General features: G+C 44.4%; 2 protein-coding genes across 3 annotated transcripts in view; one reads left to right on the top strand and one right to left on the bottom strand.

Moving 5' to 3' along the window:
* Positions 1 to 7,950, bottom strand: part of LOC134358292 (transmembrane protein 273-like) — a 70,320-nt gene extending 62,370 nt beyond the window's left edge. Inside the window, exon 1 of the transcript XR_010020850.1 lies at positions 7,475 to 7,950. The gene's annotated coding sequence lies outside the window, so the exon portion shown is untranslated. The remainder of the gene's footprint in view (positions 1 to 7,474) is intronic.
* Positions 7,245 to 26,373, top strand: part of LOC134358291 (cardiac-enriched FHL2-interacting protein) — a 99,402-nt gene continuing 80,273 nt past the window's right edge. For both annotated transcript variants that reach the window (XM_063070332.1, XM_063070328.1), the window contains exons 1-2: positions 7,245 to 7,393; positions 8,374 to 8,505. The gene's annotated coding sequence lies outside the window, so the exon portion shown is untranslated. The remainder of the gene's footprint in view (positions 7,394 to 8,373; positions 8,506 to 26,373) is intronic.

Below are 26,373 nucleotides of genomic sequence, written 5' to 3'. Positions count from 1 at the left end.
CTGTAGGAAGGATGTTGAGGTTTTGGAAAGGGTGCAGAAGAGGTTTATCAGGATGCTGCCTGGTTTAGAGGGCATGAGCTATCACGAGAGGTGGAATAAACATGGGTTGTTTTCTCCGGAGCACCGGAAGTTGAGGTGAGATCTGATAGAGGTTTATACGATTATGAGAGGCATAGACAGAGTAGACAGGAAGTGTCTGTTTCCCAAGGTTGAAATGTCGAATGCCAGAGGGCTTGCATTTAAGGCGACAGGGGGTAGGTTCGGGGGGGGGGGGCGGGATGTGAGAGGCTAGTTTTTTTACTCAGAGTTGTGGATGGCTGGAATGCCCTGCCTAGTTTGGTGATAGAGACAAATGCATTAGAGGCTTTTAAGAGATGTTTGGATAGGCACGTGGATGTGAGGAAGATGGAGGGATATGGGCATAGTGTAGGTAGGAGGGATTAGTGTTTGGGTGTTTTTGATTTGCTGTAAGGATGGTTAGTTCCTGTGCTGTACGGTTAATGTTCCATTGTAACTTCTGGTATGTTTTCTCCATTGCACTATACTGCTCCCACAAAACAACACATTTCACAACATGTGTCACACTCAATGATTGAGACACAGCTTCTTCCCCCTCTGCCAACAGAATTTTGAAGAGTTCACAAACACTAAATTGTTATCTTTTTTCGTTACGCGATTTATCATGTAATTTTGAAAAATGTTATATCTTTGCACCGTACTATTGCCACAAAACAACAACATTCATGCCATATAAAAAGCAGCGATAAATACACCTAATTATGGATCAGAAACCACTGATTTCTCAGGGCCAGTGCAACCGCTGACAAAATTGCAGTTTACAATGGACTTACCCCAACCCCATAGGTCTCATAGTCCAGCTGCATTGCAGGCTTCTTTATACACGGCATCCCCCTTAGTGCAAGAGAATCGTTCACACCACCAACATTTCCTCAAGTGCTGTAGTAATCAGAGCACTGAAGATACAGTGTCTATAACCTACATTATTCATTTATAAAACAGAAGGGGCACATCTATAAAACAATAAAAAGTTCAGCTCTATAAAACTCTGGTTAGGCCACACTTGGAATACTGTGTCCAGTTCTGGTTGCCTCACTATAGGAAGGATGTGGAAGCATTGGAAAGGGTACAGAGGAGATTTACCAGGATGCTGCCTGGTTTAGAGAGTATGGATTATGATCAGAGATTAAGGGAGCTAGGGCTTTACTCTTTGGAGAGAAGGAGGATGAGAGGAGACATGATAGAGGTGTACAAGATAATAAGAGGAATAGATAGAGTGGATAGCCAGTGCCTCTTCCCCAGGGCACCACTGCTCAATACAAGAGGACATGGCTTTAAGGTGGGGGTGGGACGTTCAAGAGGGATATTAGAGGAAGGTTTTTTACTCAGAGAGTGGTTGGTGCGTGGAATACACTGCCTGAGTCAGTGGTGGAGGCAGATACACTAGTGAAGTTTAAGAGACTACTAGACAGGTATATGGAGGAATTTAAGGTGGGGGCTTATATGGGAGGCAGGGTTTGAGAGTCGGCACAACATTGTGGGCCGAAGGGCCTGTACTGTGCTGTACTGTTCTATGTTCTATGTTCTATCATGCAGGATTCAGGAGGGAGATGCCAATTAAACTGTTCTGCCTTGTCACATCAAAGGTCAAGGTTCAAAGTTCAATGATAACTTATTATAAAAATATTTATACTATGTACAACCTTGAGATTTGCCTCTTTACAGGCAGCCACAAAACAAAGCATCACTATAGAATCTATTAAAAATGGAGATTTGAAACATGTGCTAACAATAAAAATATGCAAATAACATTCAAGCAGTGCAGGCTCGAAGGGCCGAATGGCCTACTCCTGCACCTACTTTCTATGCTTCTAAAACTGAAGTTCACCAAAGTAAGTTCACAGCCACAAAGAGAATCACATCCAATCCAGGAGCCTGTTAGTTGCAGGCCACAGCCTCAGTTCAGTGCAGAGACGGGTAAACCTCGTCAAACATCAACCTTACATTCATCGGAATATAAGGTGCTGTTCCTCCAACCTGAGTGTGGCTTCATCTTTACAGTAGATGAGGCCATGGATAGACATGTCAGAATGGGAATGGGATGCAGAATTAAAACTATATTCTGTCTGGGTAGCCTGCAACCTGATGGAATGAACATTGACTTCTCTAACTTCGCTAATGCCCCACCTCCCCCTCGTACCCCATCCGTTATTTATTTATATACACACATTCTTTCTCTCTCTCTCCTTTTTCTCCCTCTTTCCCTCTCACTATACCCCATGCCCATCCTCTGGGTTCCCCCCCCCCATTGTCTTTCTCCCCGGACCTCCTGTCCCATGATCCTCTCGTATCCCTTTTGCCAATCACCTGTCCAGCTCTTGGCTCCATCCCTCCCCCTCCTGTCTTCTCCTATCATTTTGGATCTCCCCCTCCCCCTCCCACTTTCAAATCTCTTACTAAATTTTCCTTCAGTTAGTCCTGACGAAGGGTCTCGGCCTGAGACGTCGACTGTATCTCTTCCTAGAGATGCTGCCTGGCCTGCTGCGTTCACCAGCAACTTTGATGTGTGTTGCTTGAACTTCCAGCATCTGCAGAATTCCTGTTGATTGTATCTCATCTGCCATTTCTTTGCCCACTCTCCTAAACTGACCAAGTCTCTCTGCAACCCTTTTGTTTCTTCAATATTTCCTGCTCCTCCACCTATATTGGTACCATCCGCAAACTTAGCCACAAAACCATTTAATCCATAATCTAAATCATCGATATACATTGTAAAAAGAAGCGGCCCCAACACTGACCCCTGTGGAATACCACTAGTAACCAGCAACCAATCAGAATAGGATCCCTTTATTCTCACCCTTTGCTTTCTACCTATCAGCCAATGCTCCACCCTTTCCAATATCTTTCCTGTAATTCCATGGACTCTCATCTTATTAAGCAGCCTCTTATGCGGCACCTTATCGAAGGCCTTTTGAAAATCCAAATGCACAACATCCACAGCCTCTCCCTTATCAATCTTATTTGAGATTACCTCAAAAAATTCCAATAGGTTGGTGAGGCAGGATCTTCCCTTCATGAAACCATGCTGGCTTGGGCCTATCTTGTCATGCACTTCGAGGTATTTCATAACCTCATCCTTGAGGATCGACTCCAATAACCTTCCAACTACCAACGTCAGACTAATAGGTCTGTAATTTTCTTTTTGCTGCCTCCCTCCTTTCTTAAATAGCAGAACTACATTTGCGACCTTCCAGTCCTCCGGAACCATGCCAGAGTCTATTGATTCCTGGAAGATCACTTCCAATGCCTCCACAATCTCCAAAGCCATCTCCTTCAGAACCTGTGGGTGCACCTCATCCAGTCCGGGAGACTTATCTATTCTTAGTCCATTTAGCTTCCCAAGCACTTTCTCTCTAGTAATCTTGGCTGTACCTAATTCTACTCCCTGAGACCTCTGGCTATCAGATATGTTGCTAATGTCTTCCACTGTGAAGACTGATGCAAAATACTCATTTAGTTCCTCTGCCATCTCTTTGTTACCCATTATAATTTCTCCAGCATCATTTTCAATTGGTCCTATATCTACCTGTGACACTCTTTTACTCTTCATATACTAAAAACTCTTAGTATTCTTATGTTAATTGCTAACTTCCTTTCATAATTCATCTTTTCTTTCCTAATGACTTTCTTAGTTTCCTTCTGTAAGTTTTTAAAAGTTGTCCAGTCCTCAGTTTTCCCACGAATTTTTGCTTCCTTGTACGCCATCTCTTTTGCTTTTATTTTAGCCTTAACCTCTCTCGTTAGCCACATTTGTGCCATTTTTCCATTCATGATTTTCTTTTTTCTTGGAATATATTTTTCCTGCACTTTCCTTAATTCTTGAGGGATTTCATCCATTTCTGCTCTACTGTCCCCCCATCTAGCTTACTTTTCCAATCGACTTGGGTCAGTTTCTCTCTCATACCACTGTAAATTCCTTTGTTCCACTGAAATATCGATATACCTGATAACAGCTTCTCCTTTTCAAATTTAAAACTGAACTCAATCGTATTATGATCACTACTTCCAAGAAATGCATTGTTTGCATCAACAACCAACACAGTCTGAGGATGTGCTGAGGGCGGCCTGCTCAGTCTGTCATCTATCCAGTCTGGCCACGAAGTAGGAGTCAAGTCACGACTGCTTGTCCTGGGGTTGAGGTCTGTCAGTGTGTGAGGGTGCGGGAAAAGGGCTCGTTGTGCTGTTGTGTCCATCACCAATGTAGCATGCTTACAACTTACTAACTCTTACCCGTACATCTTTGAAATATTGGAAGAAACTGGTTAGGAAATCGATGAATTTTATGTTCATGTAGGAATTCCAAATTTCTTGACACTTATAGAGTGAATGTGTTCCCCTTTACATTTGTCTAGGTTTGCGGTTTTCTCAGCCTATTAATGTCTGTAAAAAAGACATGTGGCTGACAAACTTTCCTTCCAAGAGCCAGCCACCCTGCAGTAGGAGTATTGATGATCTCTTTCTGAAACACGCACACGGTGTAACAAGCTCTTCAGGCCTGTGCGGGGAGCTGGAGTGCAGTGGCCTCCGAGGTTTCTTATCCTTAATTGGTTGTTGTTTAACAAGAGTCGTTAATTGTTTAACCTTGTTAAGTTTATTTTGATAGTCTCGGGGATTCCGTGTTCCTGCATTATTTAGTGGACGCTCCTTAGCGCTTATCGCGGGGTCCTAGTTTGGAGAATGTTTCATTTAGCGGTGTGTCTCAGTCAAACCAATCGATGTTCTGTTGGAACCCCAATGTATAAACTCTTGTTGTGGTCGCTACATGGGAGTTTGTCTTTCCTCCACACTTGGGATCAGTCACTGCCAGCATTCACCATGACACACGGTCAATAAAAGAGAAAAAAATAAAGATCTATTCCATTCTCAAATTTCTTATATTATTTTAAGAAACATTGCAGTCTCTGCAAACATTTATAGCTCATACTTCCTTACAAGACCTTTATTTTTACAAATACTTTGGTGTAATGCCTTGAAACTAATTAGCAAATTCAAACAGAAGGAAATTAGCAATTAGTCATCCATCAACAACGTGCCAACATGGAACATCCTAATATTTATAGCCTGCATCATTTTCGTAAATATCTGGAATTCAGTAAGAAATCTAATTATAAAGTATTTGTTTCCCATTTTACACCGTATTCAGACAATATGATGAATGGTCTCAGCCCAAACCATTGACCCTTTATTTCTCTCCACAGATGCTGCCCGACCTGCTGAATTCCTCCTGCATTTTGTGTGTGTTATTCAGACAATATATTTATACTTGAGATTAATCTCACAAATCATCAGAACAGTGAAGATAACTGAGCACATTTATCCAAACAACTGATAATTGACTACAGGAGGAGGAAACTGGAGGTCCATGAGCTGGTCCTCGTTAGAGGGTCAGAAGTGGAGAGGGTCAATAACTCGCCATGCAGCCGGTCCTTTCCCCAATGACACCAAATGTGTTTGTGACTTTGCAGCTGGTACCTAACTGTTCTGCCCAAGACCATAAGAAATTTATCATATGATGGAAGCTAACCTCCTCTTCATTCACTTGATCTACATTTCTCGCTGCCTCAGTAGAGGAGCAAGGACAAAGGCCCTACCCACACCAAACATGACTCATGGACTGCTGTAGGTCAATCAGTAAGTGAATGGAGTTTGGCACCCTCTGTGGGACATCTTCACACCCATGATTGTCATTGGCCAGTCAGTAAGTGAACAGTGTTTGGCGCCCTTGGTGGGACATTTTCAGACTCCATGACCACTATCAGTCAATTAGTAAGTGACTGACATTTGACATTTGACATTTGGCATCCTCAGTGGGACATCTTCAAACCTATGATGGACTACTGTAGGTCAATCAGTAGTGGGACATTTGCAGACTCCTGGACTGCTGTCTGTTGGTAAGTGATTTAGTGGGACAGTTCCAGACCCCTGAACTGTAGCCTTGTTTTGCAGTCTCTTTTTCTCTGCATCGTCTTGTATCGTTTATGTTCAGTGTGTTACCGTATGTAGCTATCGGCCTGCGATGCTGTTGTAAGTTGTCTTGCATTGTAGCTGTACCTCACCATTACTGTTCCCTCCGAGCTGTGTGGGTGTGAGGCTGCACGGTAATTGAAATACTCCCATGCACATAGCCATCGTTGCTGTGCAGCTGGAATTAGTTGCTGTTAGAAAAAGTTTATGAAATGTGAAAGATTTGCTCTGTTGTACTGTATTTCATTATACCCTTTAATTGATAAATACAATCAGAAGGTATGTGATTTTTCAACTTTCATTATAAATATCCATCGTGTGCATATTACAAAAACATTTAAAGTGAAAACATTTAAATTACAAAAATAAATTAAAAAGCATTGAAGGGTAAAACATTTAAAGTTTTGCACAGTTTCAGGCAGTGTAAAAATTTCCTGCTCAGAGCATTGGTTGGCCCATGCAGCTGTTAAAAAAATATCAAGGGACAATAGCTCACCAGACTTGGGCTCCCAACAATAAACTCAATTGGACTAGACGCTTGGATGACTGAGGGTCCTTATTAGTCGAGGTACTGAGTTCAAGAGTCAATAAGTTATAACTGCGTGCACTACTTACGCCTTATATAAATTTGGCCATCTCATTGCAGGAAGAATGAGGAGGCTTTGGAGAGGGTGCAGAAGGAAGTTCACCAGGATGCTGCTTATATGAACTACAAGGAGAGGTTGGTTTCCCTGGGGCAGATGAGGCTGAGGAGAGTTTTTTTAAGATTAGGATAGAGAGGTATAGAGTGGACAGCTGGTATCTTTTCCCCCAGGGTTGAAATGTCTAATACCAGAGGGCGTGCAATTAAGGTTAAGTTCAAAGGAGATGAACAGAGCAAGGTGCTTTATACATAAAGCGTTTGGCCCCTGGGGTGCAAAATACCACGGAGACGTCCAAGAGGCACACCTCCAGGTTCCGGCACCGCTGTGGGTCAGTCAGTGACCAGTGTCCGCTCGGGAGGTGATGTGAAGCCTGCGGTATACCTCGGGTCAGATTGCAGCCTCGACCCCGCCGCCCGATGTGCCGTGGGGGTCAGTGACCCGCTTTATCCCGGGACAGGTTGACCGAGGCTCCCACGGGATTGGCGGAGGATCCACTGACGGGCTCTCACTCACACCCCCCACCCACCCTCCCCGCTCCTCCTCGCACGACGCGAAATGTTGCCGCTGATTCCCCGCAGGACTGACGTCGCTGTCAGTGTCTGCACCCCCCGCTGCTCCGAGCTCCGGCAGCCGGGGATCCGCAGCCGCTGCAGCCGGCACCGAGCCCGGGCCCGGGCCCAGGAGCGGCAGCGGAGTCCGGCCGGCAGGTGAGCGTAACCTCAACGGGCGCCGGCAGCGAGGTTATTATCCGGCAGTCCGATGCTTCGTGCAGAAAATAGTAATTGTACCTGTATCCTCGCGATAAAATAATATTGCGGTTCTGGCGTCTTTCCCCCTCCTTTCCAGAACTGAAAAGGGACTCGACCCGAAACGTCGGCTGTTTATTCATTTCCATAGATGATGCCTAACCTGCTGAGTTCCTCCAGCATCTTGAGTGTGTTGCCCTGGATTTCCAGCGTCTGCAGAATTTATTGTGTTTAAATATGTTGCGGTGTTTATTTTGAGGGGATGGGTGCTATAATAACGTGGTTATTGCAGCCACGTTAAATTGTATGGGACTCGGTCAAAGCTGTTGTGCTTGCTCAGATTGTGGCTGAGTCTGCGGGCACAGAGGACGAGGGCACCGGAACTGACCACTCCATCGCATTGTGTGGCTGCTAAAGCGGACAAAAGGCTCCGAACCCGGTCAAATCTTGTGCCAAGCGCCGACAGTATCGAGTGTTCGGCCCGTTGCCCGGGGAGGGCGAGGTCCAGGGGTCTCCAGGTGAACCCCCACCCTGGAGGGTTAACCGGACCGGTCTCCTCGGGTCCCGCGGTTCCTGCTTCCCAGACGCTCAGTCCGGTTCTGCGTGCAACTCAGGAGTGCCGGGAGTGTTATTCGGTACCGGTCCCTGGGTGAGGAGCAGTCCCACGGTGGGTTTCAGCATGAGAAGAGGCATCCCAGTGTGACCACAAGTGATTCTGCAGATGCTGGAAATCCAGAGCAACACACACACAATGCTGGTCCAGTCAGGTCTTGATGAAGAGTCCCGGCTCGAAATACGAGTGTTTACTCCTCTCCATAAATGCTGCCTGACCTGAGTTTCTCCAGCAGTTTGTGTGTGTTGTCCCAATAACGTGGTTTGTCACTGTCTCTACAAGCGCGTTCCTGGACCTACAAATATGACACTGCTTTCTTCCTCTGCAGAATCTCCACAGACACCTCGGTTGCTTCCCGAATGGAAATGAAGGGTATCAAGTTGGAACTTGTCCTCCCGAGATGACTGAAGCATTGCCGTGTGTGCTGCACTGACCAGTAAGCACGGGGGGACCGGCCTGGGTAAGTGCTTCGTCGCTGACGTTCACTGATGTAACCGCCCCCACCCCCCAAAGGCTAAACTGGTGCTTCTCGTATTGACAGGGTTGCTTCGAGGGGAGGTAGAGAAGCCTGAAGAACCTCACCCAATGATTCAGGAAGAGTATCCTCCCTTCTGATCAGATAGATTTATCTCGGAATAAGTACAACATCGTGGGCCGAATGGCTTGTACTGTGCTGCACTGTTGTATGTTCTAAATCAGTTGTTCGCATCTAGTGCCCCAGCTCATACAGGCAGGAGGTCTCAGGAGTCCATCCATTGCCATGGAAACAGCCACATTTTCCCATCAGATTCCTTTAAGGTCCATGAACCCATGACTACAACTACAGTACATCATTCCTCTTTTGAACTTTCTATTTAATTTTGCAACATTCAGTGATTTTTATGTGTTGCTCACTGTATGGCTGCAAAAAAACAAATTTCACGACATATGTCAGTGAAAATAAATCTGATTCTGAATCTGTGATACAGGTGATAATATAAACGTGAATTTCTGTGAATCTATTCCCAACAGGTTGGTTCTCAAATCCCTCTTCTAAATATCCATTGCAAAATGCCCTCTCTGCTCTCTCTCTCTCTCACAAACATAGGGCACCAGAATGTTCATTATTACCAGTTTCAAATCTTGCCTTGTTATTTCTATCTGCCATTTCTCCTAGCCAGAGCTGGCTGTGTTTCCATGGTGACGAATGGTCGCCTGAAGTCTGTCAGCATGAGCTGGGGCACTGGATGTCAGCAGATGAGTTAGCACATCGAACATTACAGCACAATACAGGCCTTTCAGCCCACAATGTTGTGTTACCCTTTCAACTACTCCAAGATCAACCTAACTCTTCCCTTCCACATAGTCCTCCATTTTCTTTCCTCCATTAAGAGTCTCTTAAATGTCCCTAATGCATCTACTTTTATCACTTGGCAGCTTGTTCAACACACCTGCCACTTTCTGTGTAAAAAATACTTACCTCTGACAGACCATAAAACCATAAAATTCTTATCATTCTCTTCAGATACCTTCACTCCAAAACAAAGCACTAGCGTACTCAACCTATTCTCATAAGAAATGTTCTCCAATCAAGGCTACATCCTGGTAAATCTCCTCTGCACCCTCTCTAAAGCTTTCACGTTCTTCTTATAATGAGGTCACCGGAACTGAACACAATATTCCAAGTGTGGTCTAACCAGAGCTTTATAAAGCTGCAACATTATCTCACGGTTCTTGAACTCAATCCCCTGACTAATGAAGGCCAACGCAACATACACCTTAACCACCCTATCAACTTGTGCAGCAACTTTGAGGGTTCCATGGACTTGGACCCTGAGATTCCTCTGTTACTCCACACTGCTGAAAATCCTACCATTAACCTTGTGCTCTGCCTTCAAGTCCAACCTTCTAAAGTGTATCATTTTACACTTCTCTATATTGAACTCCATCTGCCACTTCTCAGCCCAGCTCTGCATCCTATCAATGTCCTGTTGTAACCACCTTCTTAGTGTCATCTGCAAACTTACTAACTCCCGCTTCCTCATGTAAGTCATTTATAAATATCATAAAGAGGAATGGTCTCAAAATGGATCCCTGTGGAACATCACTAGTCATTAGACCTCCAGACAAAATACACTCCACCCCTTTACCTTCTGAGGGCCAAATCCAAACCCATGCAGCCAAATTTCTCTCAGTCCTATGCCTCATGGCTTTCTGAATAAGTTTACCATGGGGAACCTCATCAAATGCTTACTAAAATTATGTATATACACATCCAAGGATTAGAAACGAGGAGAGGGTTAACTAATTGAGACTTTCATAGATCTGAAAGCAGTATAGGCTCAGTCATATGTGTAAGGAATTAATGTTTAATTTGTGTATTGAAGGCCAGCCATGTGAGCTTCCTCAAGTTTCCGCATTGTTGTTGGGATTGCACTCATCCAGGCAAGTGGACAACCTTCTATAGCCTTTGACCCATGCCCTTGTAGATGGTGGAAAGGCTTTACAGAGGAGCTAGTCACTTGCCAGATGATAACCAAACCAACCTCTGTTTTTGCCACGGTATTTATGGGGCCAATCAAGCTGTGCTTGTGGTCAATGGCAGTGGGGCTTAGATGCTGCTAATGCTTTGGAAGTCAAGGTGGGTGGTGAGATGTTGTCTTGTTGGTGAGGGACATCATAAGCATTTCTATGACTCAAATGCCACTTCTGACTCCCCAGCCTATGCCTGAATGTTCTCCAAAACATACAGGTGCCGGGAGCCAGCTTTATTTACTGAGGGACTGAGAAAGAAACTGAACATTGCAAGTCATCAGTGAACATCCCCAACGTTTAATGTTCTGACAGAGGAATCAGAATCAGATTTATTATCACTGATGTAGGTTGCAGGATGTGTTATTTTGCAGCAGCAGTACAGTGCAAGATATTAAAGCAATTACTGTAAGTTACAACAAGAGATATTGAAAATAACAAACACAAGAGATTCTGCAGATGCTGGAAATCCAGAATAACATATACAAAATGCTGGAGGAACTCGGCAGCTCAGGTAGCATCTATGGAAAGGAAAAAACTGTTGATATTTCAGGCTGAAACCCTTTATCAGGACTGGTAAGGAAAGGGGCAGAAGACAGAATAAGAAATTTGGGAGAGAAAGGAATACATGCTGGTGGGTGATAGATGAAGCCAGGTGAGGGAGAGGGTGGGTTGGTGGGGGAATGGGGATGAAGTCAGTAGCTGGGAGGTGATAGGTGGAAAAGGAGCATCAGATGCAGGTGACACACACAAAAATTGCTGGTGAACGCATCTATAGGAAGAGGTACAGTCGACGTTTCGGGCCGGGACCCTTCATCAGGACTAATGTAAAGAAAAGATAGTAAGAGATTTGAAAGTCACCAGAGGCAGGTGATAGGCAGCTAAAGAGAAGAGAAGGGATAAGAGGGAAGAAGGGAGAAGGGGGAAGGTGGAGAAATTGCTAGCAAGAAATCAATGTTCATGCCATCAAGATGGAGGCTACCAGATGGAATATGAGCTGTTGCTCCTCCCTCCTGAATGTAGCCTCATTGTGTCAGTAGAGGACGCCATGGATAGACATATTGGAACAGGAATGGGGAATTGAATTGAAGCTAGTGGCCACCCAGAGATCCCACTGTGGCGGACGAGCGTGCAGGTAGGTGCTCAATGAAAATGATTTTTATATATAAAAGTACTTTAATAGTGCAAACAGAGAGCAAAATAGTCAGGCAATATTCATGGGTTCAAGGAAGGAAGGGATTGGTGAAGCATCTGAAGGCATTTGAGCCTGGGATCTTTCCCTGAGGAGCTCCTGCATTGGTTCTTGGACTGGGATGGTTGAACCTTGATAATCACGTCTTTGTTTGCAGTCATTGGAGTTTTGGAGGTAGAGTTCCAGACATCTGGGTTCGATCCTGATCTCTCATTTTGTCTCTGTGAAGTTTGCATGCTCATCCTGTGACCACATAGATTCCACACCCCCCCCCATGTCCTCTGATTTCCCCCCACCTTCATCCTAAGGACACAGAGGGTGCTGGGTTAATTGGCCATATTAAATTGCCCATCGTGTGTAGGTGAATGGTAAAATCTGGGGCAATTGTAGGAAACTTGGAAGGAATACAGGAGTATACAGGATGAGGAGGCATTGATCAAGTGGACAGACAGGACTTTTTCCCAGGCAGAAATGGCTAATACCAGGGGCCATAATTTTATCATGACTAGAGGAAAATACTGCGAGGGATGTCAGAAGTATGTTATTGACACAGTAAGCGTGGAACACACTACCACGGGTGGTGGTAGAGGTAGATACATTAGGGGCATTTAAGAAACTCTTAGGTAGGCACATCTTATTCTTAAGCCCATCACTCCTACTGGGGCATCTGCTGCCGACAGTAGCTTGCCAAAGTCCTCTGTTCTGGGCAAGACTTTCACCTGGATAATAGAAGATTGATCAATCCTGTGGCTTCCACGGTCTTGCGGTTTCACCACACAACTTCATACATAATCTAGGCGAAGATCCTTCTCCTCGCAGGAATGAGGTCGTTGGAGCTTCTGTTGGCGCTTCTGTAGCACTGGGTTTTTATGGGATCGGGTGGCTAGTCCCATGCCCAACCCTCCCCTTTTACATGGATGATAGAGAATTGGAATGCTATGTGGGAGGGAAGAGTTAAATTGATCTTAGAGTAGGTTAAAAGGATGGCACAATATCATGGGTTGAAGAGCCTTTACTGTGCTGTAATGTTCTATGTTCTATGTTCTCATGACAGTGTGTGTTTATTTCTTTCTGTGGAGTCTGCGGGCCCAGTGACCTGATCTCATACTTCATGACTCTGTGACTCCATGGTTTCACCAAGCAAACAAGGGATAATATCAGATTTATTCTTCTTCGAATTATTTTGTGACAGAAAGGATGGAATGGAAATTTGTGTTGGTGTTGATACTTTCACATATTGGCCTAGACATTAAAATCACTACCCAATAACACTAGTAAAACCTAGTTACTAATAACGGGAGGTTAGTGGTTAGTACGACACTGTTACAGCTCAAGGCCTTGGAGTTTGGAGTTAAATTCTGGCGCTGTCTGTAAGGAGGTTGTAAGTTCTGCCAGTGACCACATGGTTTTCCTCTGGGTGCTCCAGTTTCCACCCACATTCGAAAGATTTACCAGTTAGTCGGTTAATTGGTCATTGTAAATTGTCCTGTGATTAGACTAGGGTTAAATGGGTGGGCTGCAGTGCGGTGTGTGGCTCACTGGGCTGGTGGGGCCTGTTCTGTGCTGTATCACTCAATAAATACATAAATAAATAAATACCTATGTCACCTTCCCACTTGACATGCCCACTCTCTGGATGTAATAAGATTCTTGTTGAAAAGATAAGATCTGCCATCCCCAATTGTATGGTTATTAAAGTCCAGGCACATACATCTCATGTGGCTTACAGGAGTATCTGTCTGTTCATGATTGGGATTACAGATGACATTCCCCTCTCTCTCATGTTGAGTGTCAGAGCAGGTTATATAGCAATACTTGTGGCTGATTCTGAAAAATTCTACCACATTGAAGATTTAAATTGGAGGCCAGATCTGATGTTAGTCACTTTGTGGTAGAACACGAGGCCAATATGTCTCAGCAACACATACAAAATGCTGGAGGAGCTCAGGAGGTCGGACTGCATCTATGGGAAAGAGTTTCAGGCTGAGACCCGTTATCAAGCCCAGGAACTGTCATCGTTCTTCAGAACTCATAAAGCAACTAATCTGACACGTTCTTTAATACTTGTCCTGTTGAAGTGTCGTGACCCAAGTGCTCTACCCCTGCCTATTATGCTACTGGTACCTGGGGCAGCAATGAAGGACCTCCATCTCTGGCAGTGTTCAGGGCTTCCTTCATCGTGTCAGTAGTTCAGTTTTCACTCCTGTCAATCATGCGATTTCCAGGTGGAGACTCAGGAATACTGTCGCTCACAGATGTAAAAGTATTCTTCACTGCTGCTTCAGTTTTGTTTTCCCACTCATACTTGTTAGCCCTGAGCTGAACCCCCAAACCTGGAGAACTGATGGACCACTCTTAGTCTGGCCAATTTGGCACGGATGACGCTACCAAGAGCCAAAAAATAAAGCCCTGGCTCCAGCCAACAAAGCTCTCTGGATCATGAGGCACGCAAGCTTCTAAACCACAACAAGGTTGTGGTCCTCTTGGAGGATGGTCCAAAACATTGACTCCTTATTTCCCTTCATAGATGCTGCCTGATCTGCTGAGTTCCTCCAGTATTTTGTGTTATAGAGCTGCATATCACTACAACACTGAAAATGAAAATGATCCATCAGCCCACCTAGACCATGCCAAGTTGTTATTCCACCAAGTCACACTGAATCACAGCCCTCCATAACCCCTCTCATCCAAGCTTCTCTTAAATGTTGCACTCAAACCTGCATCAATACTTTCATTGGCGGTTCGTTCCACTCTCACAACCTTCTGAGTGAAGGAGTCCACCCCCCTCAGGTTCCCCTTAAATTCTTCAATTTTAACCCTTAACACATGTCCTCTAGTTCTAGTCTCACCCAATCTCTAAATACAAGCCTGTGGGGGTAGAAGGGTGGGTTGGCAAGTTTACAGATGACACAAAGGTTGGTGGTGTTTTAGATAGTGTAGAGGATTGTCGAAGATTGCAGAGAGACATTGATAGGATGCAGAAATGGGCTGAGAAGTGGCAGATGGAATTTAACCCGGAGAAGTGTGAGGTGGTACACTTTGGAAGGACAAACTCCAAGGCAGAGTACAAAGTAAATGGCAGGATACTTGGTAGTGTGGAGGAGCAGAGGGATGTGGGGGTACATGTCCACAGATCCTTGAAAGTTGCCTCACAGGTGGATAGGGTAGTTAAGAAAGCTTATGGGGTGTTAGCTTTCATAAGTCGAGGGATAGAGTTTAAGAGTCGCGATGTAATGATGCAGCTCTATAAAACTCTGGTTAGGCCACACTTGGAGTACTGTGTCCAGTTCTGGTCGCCTCACTATAGGAAGGATGTGGAAGCATTGGAAAGGGTACAGAGGAGATTTACCAGGATGCTGCCTGGTTTAGAGGGTATGGATTATGATCAGAGATTAAGGGAGCTAGGGCTTTACTCTTTGGAGAGAAGGAGGATGAGAGGAGACATGATAGAGGTGTACAAGATAATAAGAGGAACAGATAGAGTGGATAGCCAGCGCCTCTTCCCCAGGGAACCACTGCTTAATACAAGAGGACATGGCTTTAAGGTAAGGGGTGGGAAGTTCAAGGGGGATATTAGAGGAAGGTTTTTTACTCAGAGAGTGGTTGGTGCGTGGAATGCACTGCCTGAGTCAGTGGTGGAGGCAGATACACTAGTGAAATTTAAGAGACTACTAAACAGGTATATGGAGGAATTTAAGGTGGGGGGTTATACGGGAGGCAGGGTTTGAGGGTCGGCACAACATTGTGGGCTGAAGGGTCTGTACTGTGCTGTACAATTCTAGTTACCCTATCTATTCCTCTCATAATTTTGTGTACCTCTATCAAATCTCTACTCATTCTACTGTGCTTCAGGAAGTAAAGTCTGTATCTGTTTAGCCTTTTCCTATAACTCAGTGTGTTGCTCTTTAATGTGCTTCAACATCTTCAACTCCTTCAAATAACTAATTCACACATTCAGGCCCCAGATTTCCTGAAACAATTTGCATTCCTTTCACTATGTTAAATCATTTCCGTTCTGCTCTGGAGTGAATTACAGAGTGAACCTGGGTCAGGGAACATGGTCTCTGACCCGCAGATCAGTCTCTGCTCTGCAGCTGGCTTTGAAATCTAGGTAATGGACTGGAATGATCTATAATTGACTTCACAATGGATAAAGTCAGAGCTGTGATAATAAATCAATTTCCTTGAAGTCTGTTTCAAGTAATTCTATTGATCATATTTACATGCAATCATTGATACACATTGGAACTTGAAAGTAACTTCTTTATTGGATACTGTAATATTTTAGTTTCATTCACAAGATGAGGGTAATATGCTGATGTCAGAATTTATTGCCCCTATTCTCGATATTTATCGTAGTTATTTATTATAATTTTCTTTCATTTTGTCTTTTCTATGTTTGGGGTCTTTTGCTCTTCGGTAGTTTGTCCATCTTTCATGAGTGCACTTTTTTCATGGATTGTGTTTTTTTTGTAGATACTGTGAATGCCGGCAGAAAATGTACCTCAGGGTAGTATATTTAGTTACTTATTTAGAGATACAGCTTGGAGCAGACTCTTCTGGCCCTTCGAGCCGTGCCGTCCAGTAACCCACTCATTTACCCCTAGCCTAATCACGGGATGATTTACAATGACCTATTAACCTAACCAGTACATCTTTGGACTGTGGGAGGAAACTGGAGCACCTGGAGGAAACCCACACACACGCACACAGTATATATACTTTGATAATAAATTGACTTTGAACTATTAGGATAATAAAGAGCTGACTTCATGGCTTGTGAGACTGCGAGCCACACTGAAGTGGTTCTGCAGAACACCACACCAAACGCTGGAGGAACTCAGCAGGTCAGACAGCATCGATGGAAGGGAATAAACAGTCGACGTTTCAGGCCAAGACCCTTCATCAGGACTAAATTGGTCCAACAGGATTTCTTTCACCAAACCATATTGATTTCATCTGATGATTTTGAACTTTTCTAGATGCCCTGCTAGAACATTGTTAACAGTGTCTTCTTACATTTTCCTTAATGTAGATATTAAGCTAACTGGCCTGAAGCTGTTTGCTTACTGACTCCTTCCCTTAATCAATGAGGATACATATTCAATAGGCTCTCTGCTTCCATTTCATTCAGCCGTCAGTGGGTACATTGGATGAGAAACTTTCCATTCAGTCTCTGATACCCTTCGATTGTTTCTGCCTTATTCCCAACAGGTGATCTTGTAATTCACATAACTGCTAGCCCTTTGAAAACTGCACTGCTAAACCCTCCATCTCATTTGCAGAGGGATAGTGCCCCAATTTCCATTCCAAAAGTAATGTGGAAAGGCCACCCGAGAGTGGACATGGATAAGGTGTTTCCTCTCTCTTGGAGGGAGCCTAGGACCAGAGGGCACAGCCTCAGAATAGAAGGGTATCCCTTTAGAATGGAGCTGAGGAGGAATTTCTTTAGCCAGAGGATGGTGAATCTGTGGAATTTATTGCCACAGGTGGCTGTGGAGGCCAAGTCATTGGGTATATTTAAAGCAGAGGTTGATAGGTTCTTGATTGGTAAGGGTGTCAAAGGTTATGGAAGAAGGCAGGAGAATGGGTTTGAAAGGGGTAATAGATCAGTCATGATTGAATGGCGAAGCAGACTTGATGGGCCAAATGTCCTAATTCTGCTCCTATGTCTTATGGTTTAATTAACTTCACCTTGCGAATACTCAGCACCCTGAATGCTGTGGATTACACAATGATAAACAACAGAACATAGGGGCTGGCACGGTAGCGCAGTAGTTAGCGTTACGCTGTTACAGTGCCAGCAATGCTGGTTCAATTCCTGCTGCTGCCCGTAAGGAGTTTTTTCATTATCTCCATGACCGCGTGGGTTTCCCCCCACTTTCCAACCACATCGGGTTAGTGATTCATTGGTCACATGGGCTTGTTGGGCCGGAAGGGCCTGTTACTGTGCTGTATCTCTAAATAAATAAAATTAAATTAAAATTGAATAGTAAAATGCCCTTTGGCCCATGATGTCCCATGCCAAACATGATGCCACATTCAACCATATATCATCCATATCCCTCTGTTCCCTGCACCTTCACAAGTCTATCTAAGTGCATCTTAAATACCATTATTGTATCTGTTCCATGATCATAACAGACCCCTACCACTCCCAGTGTAAAAAATACTTGCCCTGCACATCTCCTGTGAACTTATGCCCTCTCACCTTAAACATACATTTTCTGGTATCTGATAGGGTCACAGAGCATGATGACACAGAAACAGGCTCTTTGGCCCATCTAGTCCATGCAAACCTGATTTTCTGCCTAGCCCCATTTACCTGAAAGCCTATATTCCTCCATACCTCTCTCATCTATGTATCTATCCAAACTTCTCCAGAATATTACAATTGAACCCACATCTACTCCTTCTGCTGGTACCTTGTTCCACACTCGCACAACCCTCAGATGAAGATGATCCTCCTCAGGTTCTCTCCTTAAATATTTCACCCTTCATTTGCAACCAATGTCCACTAGTTCTAGTCTCACCCAACCGGAGGGGAAAAGACCTTATTTATACCCCTCATAATCTTGTATACTTCTATAAGATCTTGTCTTATTCTCCTGTACTCCAGGAAATGTGATGTTTTGACTTCAGGAAAATGATTCAAACTGTGTTCCTTATCTTTGCCTCTCATAATGTTGTATATTTCTATCAGATCTCCCCTCATCCTCTGATGTTCCATGGGAAATAAGCCAACTTTGTCTAACCTCTTTCTTTCGCTCATTGCCACAGACAGCTGTGGAGACCAAGTCATTGGGTATATTTAAAGCAGAGGTTCAGAGGTTCTTCGTTAGTCCAGGTGCCAAAGGTTATGGGGAGAAGGCAGGAGAATGGGGTTGAGAGGAATAATAAATCAGCCATGATGGAAGGGCAAAGGAGTCATAAAATGTATTGTTTTGCAGCAGCAGTACAGTGTAAAGACATAAATGATCATTCAGAATGGCAGAGAGGAACAAGCTGTTCCTGAATCATTGAGTGTGAATCTTCAGTCACCTGTACCTTGTCCCTGATGGTAATAGCAAGAAGGGGACATGGCGCAGATGGTAAGGGTCATTTGGAGAAGGAAATCTGAAACCATTTTAGCTCTCCTGATAACATCATAAAATGTAGGAGCAAAATTAGGCCATTCAGTTCATCATGGCTGATTTATTATCCCACTCAACCCTAAACAGAGGGATATAAATGTGAGGTGCTACATTTTGGTAGGACTAATCAAAATAGGACATACATCGTAAATGGTAGGGCATTGAAGAATGCAGTAGAATAGAGGGATCTAGGAATAATGGTGCATAGTTCCCTGAAGGTGGAATCTCATGTGGATAGGGTGGTGAAGAAAGCTTTTGGTATGCTGGCCTTTATAAATCAGCGCATTGAGTATAGGAGTTGGGATGTGATGTTGAAATTGTACAAGGCATTGGTAAGGCCAGATTTGGAGTATTGTGTACAGTTCTGGTCACCGAATTATAGGAAAGATGTCAACAAAATAGAGAGAGTACAGAGAAGATTTACTGGAATGTTAACAACAGGAACTCTGCAGATGCTGGAAATTCAAGCAACACACATCAAAGTTGCTGGTGAACGCAGCAGGCCAGGCAGCATCTGTAGGAAGAGGTGCAGTTGACATTTCAGGCCGAGACCCTTCATCAGGGCTAACTGATGGAAGAGTGAGTAAGGGATTTGAATGTTGGAGGGGGAGGGGGAGATCCAAAACGATAGGAGAAGACAGGAGGGGGAGGGATAGAGCCAAGAGCTGGACAGGTGATAGGCAAAAGGGGATACGAGAGGATCATGGGACAGGAGGTCCGGGAAGAAAGACAAGGGGGGGGACCCAGAGGATGGGCAAGAGGTATATTCAGAGGGACAGAGGGAGAAAAAGGTGAGTGAGAGAAAGAATGTGTGCATAAAAATAAGTAACAGATGGGGTACGAGGGGGAGGTGGGGCCTTAGCTGAAGTTAGAGAAGTCGATGTTCATGCCATCAGGTTGGAGGCTACCCAGACGGAATATAAGGTGTTGTTCCCATGCCATCAGGATGGAGGCTACCCAGACGGAATATAAGGTGTTCCTTTCCACGTACATCTACTCTCACTCCATCCTCCCGCCACCCCACTAGGAATAAGGTTCCCCTGGTCCTCACCTACCACCCCACCAGCCTCCGGGTCCAACATATTATTCTCCGTAACTTCCGTCACCTCCAACGGAATCCCACCACTAAGCACATCTTTCCCTTCCCCCCTCTCTCTGCATTCCGCAGGGATCGCTCCCTACGCAACTCCCTTGTCCATTCGTCCCCCCCATCCCTCCCCACTGATCTCCCCCCTGGCACTTATCCGTGTAAGCGGAACAAGTGCTACACATGCCCTTACACTTCCTCCCTTACCACCATTCAGGGCCCCAAATAATCCTTCCAGGTGAGGCAACACTTCACCTGTGAGTCGACTGGGGTGATATACTGCGTCCGGTGCTCCCAATGTGGCCTTTTATATATTGGCGAGACCCGACGCAGACTGGGAGACCACTTTGCTGAACATCTACACTCTGTCCGCCAGAGAAAGCAGGATCTCCCAGTGGCCACACATTTTAGTTCCACATCCCATTCCCATTTTGACATGTCTATCCACGGCCTCCTCTACTGTAAAGATGAAGCCACACTCAGGTTGGAGGAACAACACCTTATATTCCGTCTGGGTAGCCTCCAACCTGATGGCATGAACATCGACTTCTCTAACTTCCGCTAAGGCCCCACCTCCCCCTCGTACCCCATCTGTTACTTGTTTTTATGTACACATTCTTTCTCTCACTCTCCTTTTTCTCCCTCTGTCCCTCTGAATATACCTCTTGCCCATCCTCTGGGTCCCCCCCCCTTGTCTTTCTTTCCGGACCTCCTGTCCCATGATCCTCTCGTATCCCCTTTTGCCTATCACCTGTCCAGCTCTTGGCTCCATCCCTCCCCCTCCTGTCTTCTCGTATCATTTTGGATTTCCCCCTCCCCCTCCAACTTTCAAATCCCTTACTCACTCTTCCTTCAGTTAGTCCTGATGCAGGGTCTCGGCCTGAACCGTCGACTGCACCTCTTCCTACAGATGCTGCCTGGCCTGCTGCGTTCACCAGCAACTTTGATGTGTGTTGCTAGGGTGTTACCTGGGTTTCATCTCCTAAGTTACAGAGAAAGGTTGAACAAGTTGGGTCTTTATTCTTTGGAGCGTAGAAGGTTGAGGGGGGACTTGATAGAGGTATTTAAAATTATGAGGGGGATAGATAGAGTTGACGTGGATAGGCTTTTTCCATTGAGAGTGGGGGAAGATTCAAACAAGAGGACATGAGTTGAGAGTTAAAGGGAAAAAGTTTAGGGGTAACATGAGGGGGAACTTCTTTACTCAGAGAGTGGTAGCTGTGTGGAACGAGCTTCCAGCAGAAGTGGTTGAGGCAGGTTCGATGTTGTCGTTTAAAGTTAAATTGGATAGCTATATGGACAGGAAAGGAATGGAGGGTTATGGGCTGAGTGCAGGTCGGTGAGACTAGGTGAGAGTAAGAGTTCGGCACAGACTAGAAGGGCCAAGATGGCCTGTTTCTGTGCTGTAATTGTTATATGGTTATTCTCTTGCCTTCTTTTGGTAACGTTTGAAGCCCTGACTACCAACCTCTGCTTTAAATATACTAAATGACTTGACCTCCACAGCTGCCATGGCAATTACTTCCCCACGTTCACCACCCTCTAGCTCAAGAAATTCTTTCTCATTTCTCTTGTAAATGGATGTCTCTATATTCTGAGCTGTGCCCTCTGGTCCTAGACTCTTCTACTATTGGACACATCCTCTCCACATTCTCTCAATCCAGGCCTTCCAATAGGTTTCAATGAGATCCCCCATTATTCTTCAAAAATCCAGCAAGTACAGACCCAGAGCCATCAAACGCTCCTCATACATTAACCCTTTCATTTCCAGAATCATTCTTCTGAGCATCCTCTGGACTCTCTCCAATGCCTGCATATTTTTTTCTGAGATAAGGTGCCCAAACTGATCACAGTACTCCAAGTGTGGTCTGACCAATGCCTTATAAAGCCTCAGCTTTACACCCTTGATTTTATATTTGGGTTCTAGTTCTCTTCTAGTATGATTTGAGTAAGAATTGAGCAGCACCAGGTTCTGTGGCCTTTTGGACTTGCTGCACCAGTCAGCCAGTTCACAGTCGATTTGATTTTTTTTTGCAACTCCCCTTCCTTCCCAATTCCCACAACCTATGGCCTAAACCTAGATCCTGATCTGCAAGCCAAGTCCCCACTCCTGACTCCTAGCTGACAACAAGGCCCAAATTGCCCAGATTACAGAAGTGCTGATTTACACCAACTCTGTAACAGAAAGTCCAATACAAAACCCGCATTGATATTTCACTTTTGGTATAGCTTGTCACCCCTCCTGGGGCAGAGGCTGCCATCAGCAGCTTACCAGGGTCCTCGGTCCTTGTCCAGTCTTTCAAGTTTTCCCAGGTATCGCCCATCATTTTGGCGTATCTCACCTTGGCCAGGGATGAGGTCTTTGAAGCTTTTGTTGGCTTTTCTGTAGCACTGTGTTTTGATGAGATGGGTTTGCTAGCCCTGTGCCCAACCCTCCTCCATTTGCATCCGGGCTTGGGACCGTCCATAGCAGAGATTTATTTCACTCTAGAAAGGGTTAAAAATTTTTTGAAGGAACAACAAGTGTACAAAAAAATAACAGAGGTCTTAAACCTTTGTGAATAATGTCTAGGTACAGGAGCCTCAGGATCCACACCAGCAAGTTCAGCAACATTATTACCCTTCAGGCTGCTGAACCAGTGTGGATAGCTTCACTCACCTCAACTCTGAACTGACTCCACAACCTACAGACTCACTTTCAAGGACTCTTCAACTCATATTCTTAATTATTTTACTTAGAGATACAGCACGATAACTTCTGGGTTTGCTCCAGATACCACCCAATTACAAACACATGCCCAATTAGCCTGGTAACCCGTACATCATAGGAATGTGGGGTGAAACTGGAGCACCTGGAGGAAACTCACAAGTTCACCAGGAGAATGTGCAAACTCCTTACAGACAGTGGCAGGAAATGAACCCCAGTCGCCAGAACTGTAATGTTTGTATGTTAACTGCAGTGCTACCATGCCAACCACACTACTCGTTATAGTCATAGACATACAATTCAGATACAGGCCCTTCAGCCCATCGAGTCCATCTACTCATGCTAGCCTTAGTACTATGTAGTTACTTTTTTATTAGTTGCAGAATTTATCTTCTTTTGCACATTAGTTATTTGTTAGTTTTTGATTGTGTATAGTTTTTTAATAAATTCTATTGTATTTCTTTATTTTCCCGTAAATGTCTGCAAGAAATGAATCCCAAGGTAGTATATAGGGACATATATGTACATACGTGTACTTTGGTAATAAATTTATTTACTTAATATATGTAGTAAATGTTTTGTAATGTAAAATTGTATTGTTTGACTACAGTTTGTCTATTCTGAGAGCTGTGTTCTCGTTTTTAAGCCATGGGTGGTATTGAACCACAATGGAGATGCGATGATTAATTTAGAATGCCCACTCTTTTATAATGGAAGTGACAAATGGCAATAGGAACTTAGGAGGGAGAAAAGATACTTGAGAAGCAAAGCAGAAAATGTATCTGTTGAGCAAATGTCTCTGGAGATGGATTGCTTCATGCAACCATGGTACATTGGGATTATCTGGAGATTATCACTTCCAAGTCTAAGAGTGGAAGAAGCTTTGAAAAAGATTGAGGGGGTGTATTCCAGTCATATAGGATGATATAAAATGCTGTTAGACTGTTCATATTCCGTCAGTTGTCTCTTTTTGTCTTCCTTCCTCACGCTAATCCCACATTTCAGCCAAAGTTTTTCACGTTCCTATCCTCCCTGCAGTGAAACTAATCTTCAGCTGCTAAGGACAGAAGGATTTACTTTTTCTGTGTTACTTCCTGCAGCCTTGTAACTTGTATAGTCAGAAAGTTATACAGCATGGAAATAGGCCCGTCAGCCCAACTTGCAGATCCTGACCAAGATGCCATCAGGCAGGAGGTACATCAGCCACACCACCAGGTTCAGGAACGGTTATTAACCCTCAACCGTAAGGCTCCTGAATTGGCATGGATAACTTCACTCACCTCGACACTGGCCTCACCCTCCACAACCTACAGACTCACTTTCGATGGCTCTACAATTCATATTCTCAATATTATTTATTACTTTTTTAGTATTTGCACACTTTGTCTTGTTATGTACACTGGTTGTTTGTCCATCTTTGTTTGTGTGCAGTTTTTTTATTGTCTCTATTGTGTTTCTTTGTACCTATTGTAAATACCCACAGGAAAATGAATTTCAAGGTAATACAAGATGACATACATTATATGTACATTGATAGGTCAAATATGATGGCAGAATATAGCATTAATGATAAGACTCTTGGCAGTGTGGAGGATCAGAGGGATCTTGGGGTCCAAGTCCATAGGACACTCAAAGCTGCTACGCAGGTTGACTCTGTGGTTAAGAAGCATACAGTGTATTGGCCTTCATCAACGTGGGATTGAGTTTAAGAACCAAGAGGTAATGTTGTGGCTACATAGGACCCTGGTCAGACCCCACTTGGAGCACTGTGCTCAAATCTGATCGCCTCACTATAGGAAGGACATGGAAACCATAGAAAGGGTGCAGAGGAGATTTACAAGGACGTTGCCTGGATTGGGGAGCATGCCTTATGAGAATAGGTTGAGTGAATTTGGCCTTTTCTCCTTGGAGCGTCGGAGGATGAGAGGTGACCTGATGGAGGTGTACAAGATAATGAGAGGCATTAATTGTGTGGATAGTCAGAGGCTTTTCCCCAGGGCTGAAGTGGCTAGCACGAGAGGGCATAGTTTTAAGGTGCTTGGAAGTGGGTACATAGGAAATGTCAGGGGTAAGTTTTTTACGCAGAGAGTGGTGAGTGTGTGGAATGGGCTGCCGGTGGTGGAGGTGGAAACAATAGGGTCTTTTAAGAGACTCCTGGATGGCTACATGGAGCTTAGAAAAATAGAGGGCTGTGGGTAAGCCGAGATATTTCTAAGGTAGGGACATGTTCGGCACAGCTTTGTGGGCTGAAGGGCCTGTATTGTGCTATAGGTTTTCTATGTTTCTATAAATTTCACTTTGAACTTTGAACTAATACTATTTACCTGCATTTGTCCTATCTTCCACTGATCGCCGTAATAATATCCACCTCTTCCTCTCTGTCTGCCAGCTCGTTCCACATGCCCTCGATTTGTGAGAATTACCCCCCCATGGTCTCTTTAGGTTGTTCCACTTTCACCTTTAACCTCTGCTATCTGGACTTCAGCACTTCAAGAAAAGGACTCTATCTCAGAACGAGAATCAGGATCATTATTACTGACATCACTGTCATGAAATTTGTTGTTTAGTCACAGCAGTGCAATGCAATATGGAAAAAAATTACTATAAGGTTATTATAAAAACTATCTTTGCCATAAACGGTCCCAAGCCTGGCTGTAAAAGGAGAAGCACTGGGTATGGGGTTAGCAACCCCATCCCGTAAAAACCCAGAGCTACAGAAACGCCAACAGAAGCTCCAAAGATCTCATCCCTGGGAGAGGAAGGACCTTCACAAAGAAGATATACATCTCTCAGGATAACTTGAAAGACTGTCAATGCTAGGACAGAGCTGCTATGTGTCCTATACCTCAGTAGGATGATTGGCTTAACAACAACAACAAGAACTATCAGGAAATAAATAATTAGTGCAAAATCCGAGCAAAAGGTAGGTAGTGTTCATGGGTTTGTGGTCCATTCAGTAATCTGATGACATAGGGGAAGAATCATCGTTATGTGCTGTGTCATATGATGTGGACAGTCATGGTCTATCTTACACTTCCTTTGGTAGAAATACATCCTCACTCCATCGTCCAGGTAAGGGAAAAAGCTGTTCCTAAAACATTGAGTGTGAGTCTTCAGGCTCCTGTATCTCCTCCCTGATGGTAGTGATGAGAAGAGGGCATGTCCTGGACAATGAGTGTCCTTAATGAGGACGCTGCCTTCTTGAGGCATTCCCTCTTGGAGATGTCATTGGTGGTTAGGAGGCTTGTGTCCGTAATGGAACGGGCTGAGTCGACAAGCCTCTGCAGTTTTTTCCAGTCCTGTGCAGTGACACATCCACACCAGGTGGTAGTGCAACCGGGCAGAATCCTCTCCAGAGTACATCTGTAGAAATATGCCAGAGTCATTGGTGAGATACCAAAACTCCTCAAAGTATAATGAAATATAATGAAATTTACCATGTATTTAAAAAAAAAACTCACTAAGACTCCGATATTCCAATGAGAATAAACCCAGCCTCTCCAGTCTCTCCTTATAACTACAGCCCTCCATTCCAGGGAACACCTTGGTGAAACTCTTCTGCACTCTTTCCAAAGCTCTGACACCCTTCCTGTAGTGGTGACTAATTCTTCAAATGGAGTCTGACCAACGTTTTGTATAGCTGCAACGTGGCATCCCAACTCTTTTACTCCATACCTTAGACTATGAAGTCAAGCGTG

The sequence above is a fragment of the Mobula hypostoma genome, chromosome 18 (genome assembly GCF_963921235.1).
Source record: "Mobula hypostoma chromosome 18, sMobHyp1.1, whole genome shotgun sequence".
In the NCBI taxonomy this organism is placed as follows: Eukaryota; Metazoa; Chordata; class Chondrichthyes; order Myliobatiformes; family Myliobatidae; genus Mobula; species Mobula hypostoma.
Note: the sequence above shows the minus strand (reverse complement) of the source record. Positions and strands in the feature narration are given on the sequence as shown.